At 31.1% G+C, this 24,256-nt stretch overlaps 1 pseudogene; it reads left to right on the top strand.

Annotated features, from left to right (window-relative positions):
- LOC149563443 (shikimate O-hydroxycinnamoyltransferase-like) overlaps positions 1-8,051 on the top strand; it is a 33,751-nt pseudogene extending 25,700 nt beyond the window's left edge.
- Positions 8,052-24,256: the final 16,205 nt, after the last annotated feature.

The following is a 24,256-nucleotide window of genomic DNA, read 5'->3' as shown; positions in this document are numbered from 1 at the left end:
ACTGGAAATAGGGAGAGAGAAGCAAATAGTGGGAAACTGCCAGATCCATGCAGAGACCCATTCAAGGCACTTGACATAACCACAGATCACTTCCTTAGAGGGCTAAACACTCTTAACATGGAAGTACTTCCATTTTAAGATGATACAGTTTATAGTATTGATCGAGTAAGAATATATCCAACATTTGTGTGGGTATATTGCTCATTATGCAGGCACATCATGGAGTCTTATATCTATCCTTATTCAGTAAATCAACCATTTTGTTATAAATTTAGATTCAAGTTTCTAACAATTGGTTGTGCATTGAATTAGACCAATTTTTTACTGATTTTAGATTGGGATTCTAAGAATTGTTTGTCTATTGAAATAAATTAGTTTGCAGTAAATTAGTTGAGTATTGAAATAAATTAGTTTGTTGTCAATATTGGATCAGATTATTAAAAATTGGTTGTAGACTAAACTAAATTAGTTTGTTGTTAAATTTAGATTAGGATTTTTCAAAATGCAATGTACACACATTATGAATTGAAATGAATAAATTCAAGTTTCTAAGAGTACATCTTGGATTCACCTTTAATTATATAATATAGATCAATTTTTTTTAATACTATTTATTTAAAATTAGTTCTTTGAAAGAGATTTCTCGAAATGTAAAATTAGAGCCCTTAAATTTGATAGAAATGATAGAGATGATTGTGCATTAGACATATACTTAGGCTTGTGTGAATAGATATGAAATTCGATAGTGTTAGATCCATCCATGTTCAAGACTACACAATATACACCAATTTTCTTCTGAAAAATGATTTTTATTCTCATGTGCTACATAGTGGCTAGTACTTGTCATATTAGTAACTTGTTTAGTCAGTTATTTTTATCTTTGTTTATTTAGTTTTCTTTAAATTATGCGAAATTTAGACAAAAATCAATTATATTAATATTGTACATATGTTATCTATCTCAAATGTTGAGAGAATAACTTCATTTAATTTAAAAATAATTTTAAATGTGTGACAAACCAAATCAAATAATTATTCTACTTTTTCTTATTGAAGATCATTATTATTTTATTAATTAGCAAATTGATTTTTTATTTATTTTCACATTATGAAAATTAATAAGCTTAATTCTTGGTTTTGCATATGCTCAATGTTTGGGAGGGAGGGGGGAAAGGAGAAAGGACACCATTAAAATTATAGAATATATATCAATTTAAAAGTATGTATAATTGAGTATGAATGAAAATAATTAAATGAGAGTAATATAATAAATTATGGAGGAAATAGTCCATAAGTAATTTAGTTATAGCAACTTGTTGTTTTAATGGAAAGAATGGAGAATAATCTATTAATATGGAATGCCATAATAATATTATATTATATATCATTATAGAAAATATGAGATAAAAATAAATGAGAGCAAGAAAAAATAGATGAGTTTATTTAAAGAAATGAATACATAAACATTATAAATAACAAGTGCCACATAGTGGCATGTACTTACCATTTAGTTATACTTAATAGAGTAAATAGATATTATATGTAGTAGAAGTTATAGAATACATATGTATATGTATTATATGTAGTTATCGTTAACATAATAGATTTTTATTTTTTTTACATTTCATGGAGTTATAAGTGAGCTATTTTTGAAATTTTCAAACTTCATTAATCAATTTGATTTTGTATATTATATAGATAGTTAGATTAATGAAATAGAATCAAGATATAAAAGTTCATAGATATATAATATTAAATAAATAGAATTAAGATGTAAAGGTTTAATACATTCAATAGTTACATAAAATTATAGTAATTTATTGTTTTTCAAGATATAATATTTCTTAATTTTTTTTTATAGTAAACTTTTGAATAAATAATAAATATTTTAATTTTTATTAGAACGAATCATAGATTAATTTTATTACTATTTATTACAATCTCTATATAACGAGAATCTCGCCATTGAAAATGTAATATGGATAACTCCCAAAAAAAAGAGCTCCTATAACACCAAATGTATTGAGCTAATCATATAATTTCTATGGCATATAAAATATCTAATTAAATAACAAAACTTTAGAAAGATTTTTGTTATTCAAAAATAAATATATTTAATTGGCTAAAACTAATAGAATTTATAGAGAAACTGAATACAATAATAGTTGTCTCCAACAAGTACAATAATATATAAGTTGATAAATATATAATAAATAACTATATTTATTGTTTATATTAGCTTAAAATTGTTGGTACAAAATAAATAGACATAACATCTTAAAAATTGTAGTTATATAAATTCTACTATTTCATAATAGACCACAATCTGAAAATATTAAAAATAAATATATCTCACATATGAAATAATTTAATATACTCAAATTTAAACATACTATTAATTTTAAACTCCTACTTCATATATTAGTTAAAGAAATTTGGTAAATAAATTTAAATACCCTTGATTCGAGAGAGTGGGGAAAGTGGGGCAACCACTTTTTCCATCTAATATCCACTTTGGTAGGAAATTCAAATTTTAATCATGTGTATAAGACCCCAATGTAATAGCCAATCAATGAGAAGAAAATTACTTCAAAATTTAAGAAAATTAAAAAATATATACTTAGACAATAAGAAATAATTTACAAAGATTAAATTTAATTGTCTAGGATTGGTCAAATAGAAATGAAATAACTGCCATATAGTTTGCGGTAGATACTTTAGAAAAAAAATGTTATAGTTTTATTTCAATTTTAAAAATATATTTTTACAAATGTTAGTAAAATAGTAAAAATCTTTTAAGAATTTGCCTACACCAAGATCAAGAAGCTCAAGAACTTAACATAATATAGACCAAAAATGTATGATCATAATAACAATATGAAAATGAATAGTTGATTGATACACACTAGAAGTGCCTATATATAAAGGCCTCTAGAATGATTAGGAGTTAGCAAAGTGATAAGCCTCACAACTAAGCACATGTCCACCAAGAGTCGATTATCCTCCATTGAGCACACAAGTTTGTGCAATGATGAGAGGATAATCTTACATAGGCGTATCTCATAAAGAGATGTTGTAGACACAATGTGCTCAATTTACACATGACAACTCAGATGAATATGCAAACTCATGTGTTGTCAACAAGACAACTCATATGACTATGCATACTCCTAGGTGTTTACATGACAACTAATATAATAATGCATTAACATAAGTAAACTTAAGTAAAGTGTAAATAGTTACTAATTATTTACACTAACATCCCCCCTTAAGTGTAACTTAGGGGAATGCACTTAAGCTCACAAAAGCTATGATGAAAATGCATGATGGGTCTCGGCTACTAGGCCATGTTAGGTACCCATGTACAAATGCAATGCTTTACATAAAATGCTATACAATGAAATCTCTCTAAAAATGGAGAAAGTGGAAAAACTTCATGGGAAAAACCCTCCCCCAAAAGGAGAGATAAGTACAATAAGGAAAGATGCATGTATAGATGAAGTAATTAAACTCATCATTATGACATGCATCATGCATATACAATAGAGAATCCCTCCATAAGAAGGAAATATGGAGAAATGAAATCCCCCCCTTAGTGAAAGATCTCCTAATGATGAGTGCTTGAAGAAAAAAGAAAATCAAGTTGACTAACAACATTTCTCCATTTAGGAAGAAGATACACCAAGTATAGGTGCAAGTATACTTCCCATTGTGGATAGAAAGACATAGGAAGAGAAGCAATGTAGCCTCCCCTTAATGATGAATGCACACCCATGAAAGAGGCTCCTTGATGATTGAAGAAGCTGCACCATGAAAGTTGAATGAAGTTCCTCCTTGTAGGAAGAAGTGGTGCCATAGGTGGAGTAGAGAATGCTCCCCAACTAGTAGGAAGAATCCTTAAAAGATATGAGGTCTAAGGAAACTGGAATACAATCTCCAAAGACTGGTATGTCTCTAATGAAGTAAAAGAGTCCTTCTCCAACTACTGAGAAGAAGTTTCCACAACCATGTCAGTCTCAAAAGAAAGATCAAGTAGTTAAGGGTCAGAGTGTTCCATCAAAGGGTCAGAGTGTTCCATCAAAGAAAGATCAAGTAGTTAAGTGACGAAGAATTCTCCTTAACAAAGAGAAGATGGATGTCATCAATAATGTCTCCCACATCTTCAATGTAAGACTCCACAAACAACACTAAAATGTCTAGAAGGAAGTTATCCCATGAAGCTAAAATAGGAAGACATGGTATTTCCTACTGCACTAAATCAAGAGCATCTATAGCTGGAACTAGATCAGTAGAAGCAATAGGAGGATCATGAGGTGTTATCTCAACTGGAGTTGTAGGTACCATAATTGGAGTGATTGGAGGTAGAATGTCCTTAGGGAATGAAGGGACTTGTGGATCTCCATATGATTTCTAAAGGTACATCCAAAGGTCATAAGGTTCACTTTCCTTTTAAAGGACAACAAAACAATCCAGACTGATATTTATGAAAATAGCTTGAAGAATTATGCTAATAGGCAATGGATTAGTGTAAGAGGGTAGTTCTTTGGAACATAGATAAGGAAATACTTCCTTATGTTCTCTTAGATGATAAATCATCAAAGCACTCCATTTCTGATAGTTTCTTTTTGTCAACTTCAATTATAAGCCAAGCTGACACTTGTGACATGACTCCATGAGATCAATAGATATATAAACCCCCAAAAATGCAAAAACAATTAAAGAAACCCCCCAAAATGAATGGTTTAGGCACTTTATACTTAGTGCAATTACTTTAGCCACTTGCCAATTTAGGCCCAAATGGACTTCTAATTTTTCTGTTTATAACCTCCTCTTGGAGTTCAAATCTGGTACTTAGCACTATAGCTTAGATATACAAAAAATTTGAAGTTTGACCAAAGAAATACAATACAAAAAAGGACCTATTTCTAAAAGTGGTATTTTTGTCCACACAAGCCTATAATCTAATTGTAGATCTGGAAAGTAGATGAAAAATTATGCACTTTGAAAAAAACATAGAATTTGAAAATGTGTCCAGATGAGCCGATATGGAGCGTTTGAAGTTGCAAAATGTAGGATTGGATAGGTATAGTCACCAAAAACTAAATTTTCTGACAAATCCATCCACAAAATCTAGAAAATAATAGCACAACTAAAAAATTTAGGAAATTCTAGCCTAAATAAAAAAAATTGCACTTGATTTGGAGTCTAGATGATTGAGATATGGCCTCTCGAAGTTGGACTATCAATTCAAAACTACATATGGTGAGGGGTCTGCAGAGGAAACTGTTAGGTTAAATTTGATGTCCAAATGGCTATTGCAATAGTGCAATATGGCTTGCTTGTGATGGTCAAATGACCCTCAATTTTAAAAGAGTGAAATAGTGATGTTAGCCAAAAATAGATAATTTGGTTGACGTGGTAGTATGGTCAATGACATGGCATAGCCATATGAATGTTTATGTAGGTGGGATGGCTATACACACATCGATGTGGTAGATTTGTACAGGTGATGTGTCATCGACGTGGATTGCCGGTTATGTGATTTGAATGTTGACTATTATGTGATATTCAATCCAATTTGGAGGAAGATGCCGCTAGTTATGTTGGATGTGTAATATGCCAATATAATGTGGAATATTTTTGCTGCGAGTGCTAGGATTTGACCACCCAGTTTGCGTGCAATAATTGCTCTCCTACTAGCCCGATGGGCAAAAATTTTCAGAAAAAATAATTGTAGATCCAAAAAATTGCAGAGATAGAAATAAAAAATATAGATCTAAAAATTAAATGCATAGATCTAAAAAGATCATACAAATTCTAAAATCAGGCATTTGGGTTCTAGTTTGCAAAAAAAATTTGCCTCAAATTTGACTATGGCCTAAGGTAGGCAAATTTATAGTCAAAATTCATTGAATCGACACTCTGGACACAATTTTGAGGTCCACTTTGGCTCTAGATACTCTTAATTACTATAAATACTTTGGATCTGAGTCATGGTCTTTCGAGAGGTGAAGCAAAAATGGTCTCCAATGGCTATGAAATGAAGCTCCCTTAGCTTTGATACCATGTAAGAATTTTCCTTAGGGAAAAATAACACCAAGATCAAGAAGCTCAAGAACTTAACACAATATAGACCAAAAATGTATGATCATAATAACAATATGAAAATGAATAATTGATTGATACACACTAGAAGTGCCTATATATAAAACACTCTAGAATGACTAGGAGTTAGCAAAGTGATAAGCCTTACAACTAAGCACATGTCCACCAAGAGTGGATTATCCTCCATTGACCACAAAAGTTTGTGCAATGATGAGAGGATAAGCTTTCATAGGTGTATCTCATAAAGAGATGTTGTAAACACCATGTGCTCAATTAGGGTGTGAACAATTGTGTTGTCTACATGACAACTCAAATGAATATGCAAACTCCTGTGTTGTCAACAGGACAACTCATATGACTATGCATACTCGTAGGTTTCTACATGAAAACTAATATAGTAATGCATTAACCTAAGTAAACTTAAGTAAAGTGTAAATAGTAATTCATTATTTAAACTAATAAATTTGTCTATAGTGTCAAAAGATATAATGATAAAATATAATACATAAGTATTTCTTAAATACTAAAATTAACTGAAATTATTTATTAAAATTAACTCATTAAAATAATAAATGTATATGCATGTGAGAATATTGTTTTATATAAATATAATATATAATTTTTGTGATGATTTAAAAAAAAATGCAATAGATTTAATAATAATATTAGTTTTCTTATTAATCTATTTCCTAAAATATGGTGAGAAAATGAATTATGGATCCAACCTTTCAAAAAAGAGTTCCTATAACACAAAAGCAAGTCAAAAATCAAATTGATGAAAATAATTATTAGAATATATGAACTTTAGAAATATCTCAATTGTCCATAAATAATTGCTAGTGATTGGTGTAAATTAATTGAATAGTCGAAGAAAGTAAATACAATAGAAATAGTAATAGTACTATTAATTCAATAGTTAGCAAAAGTGAATACTAAAGCACTATTAATTGAATAGTCAGAGAAAGTGAATACAATAGTGCTATTGCCTATGACAACTACAATAATAAAAGTTAAAATAGCATTAAAAACTCTTATTCTAAACATAGCAAAAAATTACAGGTAACCAAGTTTAAATGTGGAGATATGGTTCTAGGAATGGTGTTTCAAATATCTTAGCAGACGGCCTATCTTATCTACATTTTATGATAAATTGCTGCAATGTAGCTCAGGGATTGCAAGTATGTACGTTTACTTTCTCAATTATATCGCAACCCTCTTCAAGCTCGAAATCCTCCTAGAGTCAACTTTTCTCACCAAGAATTAGCACCACTAACTCTTCTCAGCCAATAAAAAAATGATAAAATGGTTTCAATGTTCAGAATGTTTAATCTCAGTAAAGAGCAAGTAGGTGCCTTAAAAGCCAATGCAAGAGAGAACTCTTTTGTTCTATCTCAATAAAGAGAAAGTGGGTGCCTTAAAGCAAAGGCAAGAGACAACTCTCTTAACAAGACTTACTCCAGTTATGTAATATTGGCTGCCCATATTTGGAAATGTTGTACCACAACTTGATTTTTACCATAAAAGTAGAGATGCAAACTCTATGTTCTTGTGGATGGACGAGACCATTTGCGCAAACTAGCATTGCCTCGTGGGTATTTTGGCAATGCCATTTTTATGGCCAAAGCATATGGAGAGTGTAGGAGAAATTATTTCCAATCCTTTGTGGTGCATTGTTGACAAAATTGAGGAGTCAATAACCAAGATGGATGATGAATATCTGTGGTCTAAGTTAGACTTTTTGGAGTTACAACAAGATTTGAATGGGTTTATAAGGAGGAATGATATGTTTAAGTGTCCAAATATGATAATCAATAGCTGGAGTTGCTTCCCCTTGGTGGAGTAGATTTTGGTTGGGGAAGACCAAATGTGGTGGGAACCTGCTACATTTTTCTGGTCAATGTAGCAAATGATGGGTGTGTGTGTTTTCTTGTCATTACCAAGGGATGATACACTCAAGTTTGGCAAGCTTCTTTATGGTGAAATTTGGCAAGATTCTTTATGAGTTTTATATGAGTCATTGCACTTTTAGTGTGCCATGGGTGTTGAGAAGAGGATCAAATGTATATTAAAAAAAAAATATTTTCTTTTTTAAATACAATTTTGTAGTTGATGAAATTTTTCTATGTAAACTTGTTTTAATAGAGAACATGGTAATCTCACATCAAATATGCATTTATTTATAATTATCTAAATATGACTGAAATAAAATCTCTAAATCTTTATATTGGTAGAGTATTCATTCAAGTTTATCTTTTCAGATTTTGGCCTAAACTTATACACATTAGATTAGAAAAGGAAAAATATTAGGTTTAATACTTGATTTAGATAGATATGATATATAGTTGTAATAGGAAGATCATCATATCACATCAAAACCTATCCTTGACCTCCAAGGAAGATGATGACTAGAAACAAATAACATCAAACAAAAATAAGAGGAAACAAGTGGCTCAGAAAATAGAAAACAAAAGAATGGAGATGGAAGAACATGCAAGAAGGCAAAAGCATTTCTTTGGAAAAACAAAATATGCAAAAACACAAGTTAGGAAGCCAGTTTTGATACCACCAACAGTAAAAAATGGAAAAGGTTGTACTCATGAGATACCTAAGCCTGCAAAAGTATCAAAAGTTAATTGCATTCCACTAGGTGAAAAAATAGATAGTATAGTAAAAGGATTGTCTCCTATGGAGATGACTTATAACCATGATTTATTTTTTGATATACTAATTATAAGTTACATGCATAGAGAAGAAAAATGGGAGGAATGTGAACAACTAGGCGTCTATGCATTTTGAAGTGGCCCAAGCAAGTATCTTCCAAATCTATCCAAAAGAATATCAAAGATTGGCAAACAACACATAAGTATAGTATTTATTCAAAAACATTACTTTTCACTCAAAATAAGGAAACTAGAAATAGATTAATTTCAATTTCCAATTGTGTCTATAAAGGATATGTAGTTAAATTTTTAGCTTCAAAACCTAATTGGAACATAGAAAGGCTAAGAAAGTACCAATGTGGACAGAAGGGAGACATTTTCCACTTGAAATTAAACATCTTCAAACTCTAATTAAAGTTGGTAGAAATAAAGGAAGGGAAGGAAGATTCAACTAAAAAAAATTTAATAACAAACTAATCCATCTACAAGTTAGAGTTTATAAAATATGAAGGGGTAATAACTGGAATCATCAAACCTAATCTATATATCAATTATAATACATCAAATATAAAAGAAGCACTTACCAACTTAAGGTCACATAAAAAAAAGATTAAATGAATCAAAACTCAATAATGAGAAGAAAGCAAGGGATAGTAAGGGTACATAGGAGGGACACAAAATAGTAATGGAAGATATTGGTTAGAAGAGTCAGCCAGTAGACACAAAAATAGTAAGCACAAAAAAAAATGCCAAGGGGGAAAATGAGGTAATAGAAAAAATTATAGAAGACCTAATAAAAACTCATAATAGAATCTCCAGACTAAAAGGATGTAAGGTTTTCCAAGAAAAGAATAGACCATTGGTAGAAACAAAGGAAAGTATATAGGCACTAAACAAAATCACTCATGATATTTTATTACTTCAAAATAATATTGAAGGCCAAGTTTTGATTAGTGAGCAATATAATCATGAGCATGGGGATGAATTACTACAGGAAGAGAAAAATAGGATAGAAGAAGGAATAACAAATTTAGAGAAAAAAAAAAGGTTATAGAAGAATTATCAGGGGAAATTAGAATAATAGAAATGTAGTAACAAGAAGAATTTGAAAAAAATAGAGAATCAAGCTTTAAAAAAGTATGTAATGAAACAAAATAAAAAAGACAATTTAGTAGGATGGTGAGTGCACAATTCCATTAGTAGATTCATCTCACTCGAGAAACATCAAAATTTGAATGAAATCAAAGAAAAGGAGTTACAAATTTTGGTAGACATTGATAGATGGGAAAGACATATTTGGAGAAGATTCAAATTTTGATTTGAATAGACCACAAGGACATTTGATCCCCCTATAAGTAACAACCATAACAGAAAATCAAGAGTAAGATAAAGGACTTGAGAAGGCTGAAGAAACCTTAGATATGGAGCAAAATGAAAATAATTAGCACTGGGAAGAATTTGAAATAATGAATAATTTAGATAGCATTTAGGAAATAGAGAGGGATGACAAAGAAACAAAACAAGAAAATAATGAATAGGATAATGCATTAGTTGTGTAGATAATTAAAAAATTAATAGATGAGGATGAAGATCAAGAGGAAGAAGTTAATTTAAATACCATTCAAAACATCACAGATAATTTGGGATTATCAATAAATAAAGAAGGATTCATCACTCTGAAATGTGGTAAACAAAAAAAAAGAGAGGAAGAAAATCACTTAAGGAATTAAGAGAAGCAAATGGACAAGCAAAGGAATAGAAAAAGGTATTTGAAGTTCAAAATACAAAGAAGGGGAAAAACCGTCCCAGTGATCAATGAGGATGACAACATGGAATGCTAGGGGCCTAAATGCCCCTAGCAAGAAACAATTGCTAAAATGCAATCTAAGCTTATTCGAATCAAACATAATTCTAATACAAGAGACTAAGCTAAACAAAAAAGGAGATAAATTAGGTTAAAAATTAGGTAAATGGAAAGCAGAAATAAAAGAATCAAATGGTGCTTTAGGAGGTATAGGAATATTATTGAACACACAAAATGCAGACATTAATATTATTGAATCCAATAGTAATTGGATAGGAAGTAAGGAATCCAGTAAGAGATATAAGCTTCAGCTTATAATTATTACTGTATATGGACCAATACAAACAACAAATAAGAAGAAAGTATGTGATGAAATTAGTACATTCATGAGACTATACCTTGATGTTAACATGGTAATTGGTGGAGATTTTAATGCCATTATGGACATAAAAGAGAAATTTGGAGAGTCACAAATAATTACTAAGGATATGATAGAATTCAAGGATTGGGTCAAGGAAAAAAAGCTATTAGAAATTCCAACTAGCAATGATATTTTTACATGGAATAATAGATTTAAATATTTAATTATATAGCTCAAAGAAATTAGACATATTCTTTTTCAAAAGAAAATTAGTAGAGTTGGACCTAACTGTGACAGCTAATATACAACCAATAATAGGTTTCAATCATTATCTAGTTAAAATTCAATCAATAGAACCCAAGAAACCAATTAGGTACCCATTTAAATGTGAGAAAATGTCATTCTTAGATTAATTATTTTAATGGAAAATATCAAACAATGGTGGGCAAAAGGTAATTTTATAGGATCTAAAATGTATTGCTTTGTATCAAAATTAAAATACTTCAAAGAAAAGATATGAAAATGGAATAAAACACACTTTAACAATATCTTCAAAGAAAAACTAGATACTGAAGAAAAACTAAAACATTTAAACAATGAGGTCATTAAAAATGGTATGGATAATGAGAAATTCAATAAAGAAAAGGAATTACTAGCGAAGAAAGAAGAGATTCTAGTAAAAGAAGAGAGTTTTTGGAGGTAAAAATCTAGGGAAAATTGGCTTGCAGAAGGAGATAGGAACACAATTTTTTTTCATAATAACACTATCCACAATAGATCTATTAACTCGATTAAATAAATCAAAGATAGAAATGGTAATTTAGTAGATGACCCAATGAAAATAGTAGAAAATTTTGTATTATACTATGGAAATTTACTTAACAACTATGATTTCTCTCCTAGAAATATACAGAAAAAAGTGCTTTAAAATATACCCAAGGTGGTAAGAAATGTTGATAATATAGTTTTGAATAAACCATTAACCAAAGAAGAAATTGGATTAGCTCTTCTAAAAATAAGCTTGGATAAATCTCCAAGGCTGGATGGTTTCTAGGCATATTTCTTCCAAAAATGCTGGGACATTTTGGGAGAAGAATTATGCATGACAATAGTAGCTACTAGATTATGGATTTTAGACCTGTAGCACTCTGTAACACTATTTATAAAATCTATTCTAAAGCTTTGGCAAATAGGACTAAAGCCCTACAACCTAAGATTATTCATAAGAACAACCTAGATTTGTCCTAGGTAGATCAATATTGGACATAATATTCATAATTTAGGAAACTATTCATTTGGTCATTAGTAATAAGGAAGCTTGCATGTTGACGAAATTACATATTCAAAAAACTTATGATATAGTGGATTGGAGATTTATTTGTAAATGTTTACAAGCATTTGGATTCTCCTGCATATGGATTAATGATATTTTTAATTGTATATCCACACCAAAGATATCTTTGTTAATCAATGTAACCCTAGAAAGACTCTTCAATATCTCAAGAGGAATTTGGTAAGGGGGTCCCTTTTAATCATTCTTATTCATCATGATGGCTGAAGCCTTTGGAAGGTCTATCAAGAAGGCTCAAGTAGAAGGAAAAATTAAAGGTATTATGGTGACAAATAATATTTCTAATATCACTTAGCAACAATTTTTTGATGACACTATTCTTCCTAGTGTAAGTACTAAGGAAGAAACTTTAGCTTTTAAAAAAATTATTCTTGATTACACTGCAACCTCTGGTTATGAATTAAATATAGAAAAGTAAACAATCTTCTTTCTAAATACATCTTGAGAGATATGGAAGAATATATATGTAATCAGATGGGATATAGCAAAGGTTCTCTCCTTGTAATTATTTAGGGATCCACTTAGAAAAAAAGAGTATGGAATAAAAAAGGATGGGATAATATACTAAATAGAATTGATAAACAAATAGAAACATGAAAAGGTAAATGGTTAACCAAAGTAGGTAGAGCAACTAAAATCAGATCTATCCTTTCTGCCATACCTACCTATAAACTATCATGTCTACTCCTACCCAAAAATATCAAAAAAGATTTGGAAGGGAAACTAAGGAGCTTCTTTTGCAACATAATAGAAGATAAAAACAAAATCAAATAAATCAAATGGGAAAAGATTTTCCACTTGAAAGAACAAGGAGGAATGGGAATTAAAAACTTCAATTGGCAAAATGAAGCTCTAGGAGAAAAATTAGTGTGGAGAGTGTACCAAGAAAGGGAAAAAAAATGGGCAAAAATTATGTATACAAAATATCTAAACCCAGATGATCCATCTTCACTATTTAGAATTAGGAACCCTCCTATAGATTCTGAAACATGGAGTTTCATGGTAAAATGTTGGTCATTGATTAGTAAGTAATCAATGTGGGATATGGGCAAAGCTTAAGAAGATCTTTTCTCAGAAGATTCTTGGGAAGGGTTGTCTCCTCTTCTCAATTTAAATACCACCAAAAATATCATTAACGAGCTAATCGACTTATGGGGCTCAAACATCTCACACTACAAAATATGAAAAAGATAGATGGGGTTGAGTGTGGGAATGGAAAACCTTGGGGAATGTAGATCTATTTCTCCTAAAGATAAATTATATCTAGAAAATATTCTCAAAGAATGAATGGTGAACTATAAAAATTGGGAAGATAAACTTATCTAGGGTGCATCCAAAGATGGATAATACAAAGTTAAACTAGGATATAATATTATTATCAATTTGAATAGATGGGATAACCTTAAAATTCTATTAGATCTACGTTGGGAAGCAACTTGTATGCCTAAGGTAGACATCTTCTTATGGGCAACAATTCAAAATTGTATTTAAACTATAGATCATTTCACTAAAATGGGATTTTAAGGACCTTCTAGATGTAGTCTTTGTAAGGAAAACTTCAAGACTTTAGAGAACATCCTATTTGAGTCCCCTTTTTCTCAGAGTGGTTAAATAAGCTTGGTTGGAGCACTCCACTACCTCTAGCTCTATCCAATCACCTCTGAGGTTGGCCTGCCAAGAACAAAAATAGTATCTATTATAAACTATAGAATATTTCTCTGGCCATCTTGATGTGGGAAATTCAAAAAGAGAGAAATAGATGTATCTTCAATGATTCACAAATTAATATGGAATCCTTTCTAAATAAAGTCGATGCTTCTATGATAGAAGTCATGAAAGCTATTTAAGGAAAATGATAAAGATAGAAGGATCATTTCTAAATTGGACGAGAATATGAAAAAGGAGTGGGAACACCTTATTAATCCTCCATTACTATAAGAGAGGAAGGATCTTAAAGATAGAAAATAATGTGCATGGGAAGCTCCCCCAAAATGATGGATGGAATTAAACTTTGATGGAGCATCCAAAGGGAATCCAGGGAAGGCTGGAATAGGATGTATAGTTTGTTCAAAATATGGACAATGGATCATCAAAAGAGCCAAACCCCTCGAAATTGCTTCAAAAAAAATAGTACAATTAGAAGCCCTTCGAGAAGGACTTCATCTAAGTTTAAAAAATAAAATAACAAGATTAATTACTAAAGGAGATTCACAACTAATAATAAATGCTATTAGGAAATGATAGACACCAAATTGGGTGATGAATTCCAAACTAGAGAGTGTCGTAAGTTTAATAAATCTTTTTGAAGAGACTAGATTTCAACATATCTACTCTGAAGGAAATAAAGAGGAAAATAAATTAGCAAATAAAGGAGTTGATGGAGAAGACTTCATTCATCATAATTTATCCTTTGTTCTAGATTCTAGTTAAATTCAAATATTAAAGTCTAGCTTATCTTTTAAAGATATCCTAAGTATCAATATATGTTGTTAATCAAATTTAGTTATAAGTTTAAATAAGTCTAACGTATATCAAGTGTATAGCTAAGCTAGTTAAAATATTAATAAGGCTAATATATATATATATATATATATATATATATATATATATATATATATATATATATATATATATATATATATATATATATATATATGGAGTATAACTTAATTAGTTAAAATATCAACATTAATTTTAATTAGAGAAGAATCTAACTAGAAAAATAATCAAGTTATGAGATCAATATATTAAAATAGAAACTTTGATTAGAAAATGGTTATTAACTTACATTCTAATGTAGGAGCATCCCAGGGTAGTTGGTTATCTTGCATGATTAAGGGATTTTAGTAGGGTTGAGTGGACCTATTTTGGTCTTGGGTGGTTAATATTGATGTATTCAATAATCATTGTAATTTCTTAGGGAGCTGGTATGTTTGTTCTATCTTCCTCAATGTCTGTAATATCAATACCCAAATTCAATTAAAAAAGGTGGATTTGTGAAATGGTGAGCTTGGATAACCCCCTTCTTTCACCTCTAACTCATTGGTACAATCTTCCGAAAAATCTTCCATAGTGGTTACATGTACAATTCTTGTATGAGTATCAAACAGGCTATAGATAATCCCCTTGTTGTCAAAGTCTAACTTAGCCTGATGGGAGCCAAAACCAAACTTAATCAAGTTAGAACTTATGCATGTGGCATCTTCCATGCTTCCACATGTCAATTTTCTTAGTTTAAGTGGGAAAATGATGTCACAAGTCTCCTCGGCTAAGAATTTGTTTATTGCAACAACAAGTTGCCAAGCTACTTCTATCAAGACAAAACAATCAAGGGAAAATTTGGGAAGACACATAATTTCTTCATCAAAACCTCCTATTCTTAAATAAGTAAACCTTGGAAATTGGATGTACACACTACCAAAAGATTGAATGAGCCTTTGAGACTCAGGTGATAATTTGTGGTGCGAAGGACTTTTCATATCAAAACACAATTTTCTAGAAAAGACATCATGAAAATTTCTAAAATCATCCAAAACTTTATCTTTGTGAAATGAAGGACAACAATTATATATGGTGATTCTCTCAATTTAGGGTTCATGCAGAAAATGTAAATCCTAAGTGGTAGCTAGCATGCGCATTAAATAGGATGATATGAAAAAGTCCTTTTTCAGATTTAAAGCACCTTTCAACTGATCTCTAAGAGAGCCAACTACCAATTCCACCTAGTCTAAAAATTGTGAACCTTTTAACACAATTTGTATCTAAAAATACATCTAGTATTAAAAAATAGAGACATCAGGAGACCCAAAAATCCTATGTAATAGAACCATTAAATATCTTGAACCCAAGTGGTCACTATGCTCTTCTTCAAGTTCTTGGGTAATCTAGAACCACCTTTATAGAAAGACTTAGTCCAACTTTTTTCTATATGATATTCCTATAATCGCTTGCTTTCTCAGAAAATCAAGCCCCAGAAAAAGTAGGGGTAAGATCAACAAATTGTTTCTCTTCCAGGTGAAATAATATAGATACATTCTCCCTATTGACATTCAACAAAACACTTCCATCTTTCTTCAATATATTTCCTTTAGACACATTATAGATATGTATGCACTATTGAATCAATTGTGAGCAAGGATAAGTTGGTGGGAAGGTGGAGGCCATAAGGAGATTAGTGTCCAATACTTCGATAGAAAAAAGTTTAGCTAGTCTCTCACACAATCTTTCTGATACACTTCTCAAATCAACTCCTAATAGGTCTGTATTAGCTATTATGGGGGACTTACATTTCAAACTACAAGTATTCCCAAATAGGTGAAGTGTATACTTCATGATTTAGGAACTTTACTTTGAATTCAAAAGCAAAGAAACAACCACAAATATGCTTCGCTCAATAGGTGGTAGAAAAATAACTAGAAAAAAGAAAGGATTACCTGAAGAGTGATGACTGTTACAACTATGGAAGAAGGCTTTCTTTCTCCAATTTTCTAGCAACTTCTTATCTTAGGCAAGAAAAAAAACTTAACATTATCTTTGAAAGGAGAAAAATTTCTTTAGATGTATCTTGAAAAAGAGGAAATGATTATTAATGATGCAAAGGACAAAAATATTTTTGGCATGTTGTGAAGGAAAGTTGATGAGACAAATTAGATACTGACATTAAGCCAGGGGGGTTGGGGGGGGGGAGGGGGGCAAGTACTTCAAATAATTATTCCTCTTTACATGCACCAAATCTTTCTTTCCACACCTTTAAATCAAAGTTCCAATGCAATCATTGATGACAACCTTAATTCAACCATTAATTGCTTGTACTTACCTTTACATCATGACTTCACCCACGATCATGTCATACATGACAAGGCATCTAGTTATCATGTGTCCTATATACCACATGCGTACACAACATGTTAATTGGGCCCGCAAAGGGATATTACTTTTATGAAGGAACAAAGCATTGAACTCATGAACTAGTTCCTTTGGTACAAAAGGTTCAATGTGGCTTAGTGTTCTTTGAACTTGGTACAAGGGGTACAAAAGGTTCAAGGGGTACAAGAAAAATTTACATTTTTTACCAAGAAACCTTTCAAAATTTTAATAAGATGTTGCTTTGAAATAAATCACTCTCAGTCAAGGTTTTCTTAAAGGAGGAGTTGGTCAACAATTAGCTTTGAGGAAAAGATTAATTGAAAGAATGAGGTTGGGTAGATATGAAAATGTTAGAAAAACTTCATTTCACAATTGACTCTTGATATAACCAATGGTTCAAACTAAAAAGATGAAAATAAGAGTGAACCAAAGATAAAGAATAAAAATGGTGACTCTAAAAAAATGAACTAACATGTTGCTCAATCTACAATAGAATTTGAATGCATAGTAGTGAATGCAACAACATGTCAAGCTATTTGGTTAAGGAGAATCTTGACAGATTTGAATGAAAGGCAAAAGGATGGAACCACAATATTTTGTGACAATTTATCCTCAATTGCATTGTCTAAGAATCTAGTTTTCCATGGAAGAATCAAACACATAGAAATCAAATATCATTACATTAGAGAGTTGGTGGAGAATGGAGTCATCAAAATAGAATTTTGTAAGTTTGAGAAAGAGCTAGCAAACATTTTTACTAAGCCTTTGGTCTTAGCAACTTTTGTGCAGCTAAGAAACAATCTTGGTGTAGTTAATTTGGATCAAGAGTGATCCTTTCTTTGTTTGGCTCTAGACAAAGGAGGAGTGTTAGAAATTTGATGTGACATCAGTTAGTTTCCCTAGAGCCAAACACCAACCAGCTCCCCACCTGATGCTAATTAAGTTAGTAGGTAAGATTGAATCTGAAAAGAGAGAGAAACATTTTTGAAGGTAGATAAAAGGAATGAATCTCATTCATTTGAGGAATTAGAAAAAGAAGAGAGGAGAAGCAGAGCATAGAACAAAGAAGGAAGAAGATCAATAGATAGAAACAAAGGAAGAATGTTCAAAGTTTAGAGGACAGAAGGAAGGTTCAATTTTACAACACATCTTGAATCTCTCTATCATTCTATAAGTTCATTTTGGTTTGTCCTATGAAGTATTGATTGATCCAGGCATTATTGTATGCAGCCTTTAGTGCTATAAGTTATTATTAGTTGAAGTATTTAGTGTTTTCTAGTTGAAGTTGAATGATCCCAAATTTTGTAATAGTTTGACCTAGTTGAATAGAAAGCAAGCAAGAATGCATACTTATCAATCCAAGTGTTGATTCTTTGTTGTCTTCTTTCTATCCACTATTGCATGCTTAGTATTTGAGAAGTTCAAACTTCCAAGTTTTGTTTTTATCCTCTCTATTTGTTAATGGTGGAAATTCTTAGATTGTAAGTCTATTTAATAACTCACTCAGTTCACTCCTTAACCAAGCTTGTCCTCTATCAACTTAGTTTGTATAAGACTAGTGGTTTCTACTGAGTCCACTGAGCTTCTATCTATCATTCCTACTAAGTTGACTTGGTGCCTTCATCGACTGAGTTCACTCAGTCTTGGTTTTGGTTGTATGTTGAGTCCATTGAGCTCCACCCTCCTTGGGTGATTGAGCTCCCTTTACTACCAAGCTCACTTGGCTTCTTTGTGTGCTGAGTCACTCAGCACCATCTTCTTGTCACTTGGCACCCTCTTATGCCGATAAAAACTATTACTTGACATCCTCTTGTGCTGAGTGAAATTTGAAATTATGAAGTTGATTTCTTTACAATTATAACAAGAATAATTTCTAATTTCATGTATCATTAACAGTTAAGCATTTCATGATAAAGATAGAGTCTTGGATTTAAACTTATGTGGACTTAGTTGATCTACCTAGTGTCACTTGACCTCAGCAAAAAATATCTTTCTAGAAATATTATTTTGGAGCTAGGAAACTACAATGAATTGAAGTTCTTTGAACCAAGGCTTATGGGCAATGTTCTCAATTCTTATTGTAACTCTCAGACTCATTCTACTTTTCCCACTGTAATTTTCTATTCATACGTTTCTCATCTTGGAACTTGTATTCACTCTCAAATGCATGATCATCCTAATCCTATCATTTGATTCAAATTATTTTGGGTTCTCTCTCTTAGAAAATGACAGCATTTTCATTGCCTCAACTTAAAGAAGAAAATGTTGGGTTACACACTTCTTAGACTAACTCTATGCTATGAGTAGTTGTAAAGAATGCCCTTGTAAAACTGATGCCACATAAGAAATCTCCATAAAATTTGGAAGTCAAAGAGAGTCAAGGTCATTTGAATATTGACCGGTCAACATTAGTTGATTAATTTAATATTTAATTTAAAATAATTTCAATGAACTTAATACATACCAAATAATTATATACTAGAATTACTAAGATGTACCAAACATGTCAACCATTTTGATAGAGGATCTAGAATTATCTCAGGAAACATAAGGGTGAGAATATTGTAGGAATGTTTTACCACCCTACCACGAAGTTGTTAAGATTCCCCAGAGTCTTTCCTAACATGAAAGATACCCAACCCAACAATGAGGAAGACTAAACAAACAAAAAAAAGAGTAGTAATGGAATTATGTAGTAAAATAGTCTTCAAAATATTTAGGTGTTAGAAAACATAGCTCAACAAGATAGAAGAACAACCATTCTTGGTTACCATTAGTGTCATTCTCATCTCCAAACACTTTTAAAGACATATTAATATGATTTATCCAACATCAAGAAACCTAGCCACATTTGTGTCTCATCATCATACATGGATAACACTTCAAAGCCATACATCATTAGTTACACCCTTCAATGGTATTCCATAATTAACACCTCTCAAGACAATGCAAAAGATGTATAAGGAAGTCAATAAATTCAATAATTCCAAAATTTGTATTGCATCTCAATTGCACTAACATTTTATATTCACTATCTATATGTAAAGACTACCCCTAAAAAACCAATGCCACATAAGCAATCTCCATAAAATGCAGAAGTGAAAGAGATTCAAAGTCACTTGAATATTGACCAGTTGGCATTAGTTCATTAATTTAATATTTAGTTAAAACAATATCAATGAACTTATTACATAGAAAATAATTATATACTAGAATTACCAAGATGTACTAAACATGTCAACCATTCTAATAGATATAATATTGTAGGAGTGCTTTACCACCCTACCACAATGTTGTTAAGCTTCTCCAAAATCTTTCCTAACATAAAAGATACCCAACTCGACAATGAGGAAGACTAAACAAGAAAAACTAAGAGTAGTAATGGAATTGTGTAGTAAAATAGACTTCAAAATATCTAGGTGTCAAAAAATATAGCTCAACAAGATAGCAAAACAACCTTGTTCTTGGTCACCATTAGTGTCATTGTCATCTCTAAATAAATTTAAGAACATATTAGATTTATCAAACTTCGAGATACCTAGCCACATGCATGTCTCATCATCATAAATGGATAACACTTCAAAGCAATTCATCATTAGTTACACCCTCTAATGGTATTCCATAATTAACACCTCCCAAGACAATGCAAAAGATGCATAAGGATGTCAATAAATGTAATAATTCCAAAAATTATATTGCATCTCAATTGCACTAATATTTTAAATTCACTATCTACACATAGGAACATATTTGACATGTTTCTATGCAACATCAACACTAAATCAACCATTGTTCATCCTTTTACAATAGATTTACTATCTGTAAACACTTAAGATAATTTATAAAATAGGGTTTTAAAGATGTCTAAAAATAATCCATATTCTAAACTTTTAGAATGTAAAATGTTGGCGCTGAATGCATCCTTCTATAGGTTTCTCTTTTCAATCATTGAAATTCCTCAATAGTTTTCATTAGTATAATGAATGAAAATAGTGGTAGAAAATGATAAATTCCTAATATAGTTTCACTACTATATCCCATAAAGAGGGGTATAATTAATATAACACTAAATAGAGTTTCAAAAAAAGAGAGGGTACAATAGATCAATAACCCCAAATAAAGTAAACAAACAACAAGGACTTACCAAACAAATAGCTTGCTTCTCAACATCCTAGAATTCAATGTCCAATGTCCAATCTACTACCTCGAAAGCATATAATACACATTAGTTCATGATCTAATGCAAGAATATTAATATGATTATTGCTACCTTTCAATGATTAAAGTATCCAACTAAACAGAACAAACTTGTCTAAAACCTTGAGCATAATGAGCTAAATTTAGACGGTTTCTTTCTTAAGAACATTAAATAAAATCTATACAATTAAGTCCAATTTTAGAAGTTGGGAAGCATATTCTATTATCATCATCTCAAATGTTATGTAACACCATGAAATATTGACCAAACTAGTCCCAACAATTAGACAAACGTACAATCTCATATTCCTTAAAATTTATATGGCTTCTAAAGCAAGTAATAGTCAACATCTATATTCTAATTCTTGCCTAAACTTCATTCTGTATAGTCTAGCTACTTTTAGTATTTGATATTTTCAACTAAAACATTTGATTTTATTGTGTGAATTTCTTTATATCAGCCGTCCCAAATGCAAGATGTACATGAATCACTTTCTCATGCACAATCTAATTCTTTTCTTCATTATAAATGAATAATCAATATGAATTCCTCACTTTGAAATACTCAATGAATTCCTAAGAAATTGCTATAAGATGAAATGGAAAACAAGGAAAACCACACTCTAGAATCACCATGGTTGTGGCCATCACCATATCACTTGCCATAACACTCAGTAAATTTACTGGCTTGTGTTTGAAAGAATAAATCTGCTATCACAAAACATCATCAAAGAAATCTAATTTGGAAAGGAAAAATGGATATCTCTTTTATCATTGTAATAGTTTTTCTTGTAATAATATAAATAGCTCACCAAGGAAAACATTTAATGAAGAGTGCACAAAATCGAGTCAACACATATAGTTAGAATGGATGAGGGCTAAGAAAATGGATAGCTTCTCATATAAAACAAGAATCTTGGTCATTTAAGAGGAAGAAATCCTATAGCAATAAATCATCCCTAATGCAAAAATTTCTACAAATATAACTGATTTCAATTTCTAATCTGATTCTTATTGCATGCTAATTGAACATAAAACCCTCATCTACATGCTAGATTCTTTACTACCAGTGAGCCACATTGAGCTACTCAATAGAACAAGCAAAAACTTTGGGCCATCTAATAGACCAAAAATAAATGTGAAGCAAGCAAAAAAATAGGAGACAATTAATGCAACTTCATAAAAAAGTAGCATCTTACTCTTACCCTAAGAAGGATCTTTTAGACTGATTATTATGCCTTTCTTCTTCTCTTGCTTTGGAGATCAATATACTCTGTCGATTCTCCTCCTCTTTTTGAAATGGTGAAAGTGTAACTATTCCTTGCATGTGCCAGACATGACTGATATTTCTTTTTAACAATTCAGATGTACCTACCATAGGATTGATGTCCTCCGACAGGTAAAGATTCTTCTCTAATTTGTCCAACTGCCACTCCACTATGCAACCAACTCCTCCTTCCAATATGCTCTGAATGCTGTCGTGACTGTTTAGTTCCTATAACTCCCAGTTATTTGTATTCGTCACTTCATATAATTAATTTCAAGGACATAATTCAGTAGTCCACGTGGTGATGGATAGTGTTTGGTAATGGAAAAACGGGTTGTGACAGTAGCCAATAATGAAGGAGGAGGGTATGATGAGTTGCCTGACTCGTAAAGAGATATACAAGGTGCCAATAATTGGAATGGTTTGCTTATCCCATCCAACCCTTTCTCAAAACCAAAGCTCTTAGATACGGAGATGTGGAACAACTTTGTTACAACACATATTATCGAAAAGCTATTCCATTAACTATGACATGCTTTATCACAATACAAGGGATCTATTAGATAAGATGAGCATGTTTGAAAATGGCTACGTATACACAATTCAAACTGAAAATGGCTACATTGGGAATTTTCAAGATGAAATCATGGAACCCTTTGACATAGATCTCCACTCCCAAAACCCACAAGGAAGCAAAAGCAATAAAATTATTTCACAAACAGAAAATCAAACAATTGAGCTCAATAAGCTACCCTGCAAGTACCTAGTTTTAAGGACACGCTTCATTCAAAAAACTCTCCCTCGCTCATTTTCTGAGGCAAAAAATCCATGACGGTTGATAACCAACTTACCCAAAATGTACGTAAAATATAAAAGCACAAGACAAGTCATGTGGATTGTTCATGTAATTGCTTGGCCTTCCCTTGTCTTGACACTTCCTTGTCTCGTCTCTAATGCACTAGCAATCACATAGTTTCTTGTGCTTTCTCTTGCAATGGGGTTTACAAATAGTTCTGCCTACCTTTTGTAGCACCAGTCAGATATGAACAAAATCCCTGCCATAAAAAGAATGGGTAAAAATTGTGCAACTTCATCAATGTTACTAATAAAAGAAACATTAATATTTAGAAAGTATCGAACAATATTGAATGATGATTGGTTGTTAATATTTGGGTTAATCACTATTTAACCATTAGTCATCAGTTATAGTTTCCTGCCTTCTAGAAACTAAAAATAAATATATATAAAGATTTAAAAGATAAATATATAAACATATAGGAGAAAAAGAAATTGTAGTTCCTATTACATCATTTAGTTCCTTCTTATGAAGAATTCGTTTTTCTTTCTATTCAACAAGGTGAAGGTATAATAAACTCTCAAATAGATTAATTATGCTATCTTGTTTAAGATGATGGGGGAAAATATATATGAAACATGAATTTTTTTTATATAGAATTGGGATAAATATTGATATTAGTAGTGTGGAAGAGATATACAATTTTGACTCTCAAAACTGGTGGAACAAATATAATTAAGCATTTTAACATGGTCTGTTCATCATGAATTCAAAGTCTCAAGGTGTTAGCTTTAGTTATCAGTGTTTGGTAGGCTAAGAGTCTTAGATTTGTCCATTGCCCATATTTCAT

The sequence above is a fragment of the Cupressus sempervirens genome, chromosome 4 (assembly GCF_028749045.1).
Source record: "Cupressus sempervirens isolate cs-2001-9-10 chromosome 4, ASM2874904v1, whole genome shotgun sequence".
Taxonomy (NCBI): Eukaryota; Viridiplantae; Streptophyta; class Pinopsida; order Cupressales; family Cupressaceae; genus Cupressus; species Cupressus sempervirens.
This window is presented reverse-complemented; position numbering and strand designations above follow the sequence as displayed.